This window comes from Lottia gigantea (genome assembly GCF_000327385.1).
Source record: "Lottia gigantea unplaced genomic scaffold LOTGIsca_17, whole genome shotgun sequence".
NCBI classification, from domain to species: Eukaryota; Metazoa; Mollusca; class Gastropoda; family Lottiidae; genus Lottia; species Lottia gigantea.
Genome location: NW_008708133.1, coordinates 3,510,394 through 3,510,839, shown reverse-complemented (window position 1 = coordinate 3,510,839; position 446 = coordinate 3,510,394).

Genomic DNA, 446 nt, shown 5'->3' with positions numbered 1-446 from the left:
TAGGTCTCAATATTGAGAATTTTGTACGATGAGCCGTAATTTTAGCCCGAAAATGTCTATAAGTAAAGATTTTTTAAAAAGTCAAACACTGTATATATTTCAGAGTGAGGTGGCCACCCTTTAATATGAATGTGCCAGGTTTTAACCTAGATTTTATGAAAGTTCATTCAATGCCCTTTTGAAACGTATAAGTCTCAATATTGAGAATTTTGTACGATGGGTCGTAATTTTAGCCCGAAAATGTCTATAATGCAAGATTTTTTAAAAAGTCAAAGACTGTATATATTTCAGAGTGCAGTGACCGCCCTTTAATATGAATGTGCCAGGTTTTAACCTAGAATTTATGTAAGCGCATTTAATACCCTTTTGAAATATATAAAACTCAATGTTGAAAATTTTGTACGATGGGCCGTAATTTTAGGCCGAAAATGTCTTTAAGTAAAGAT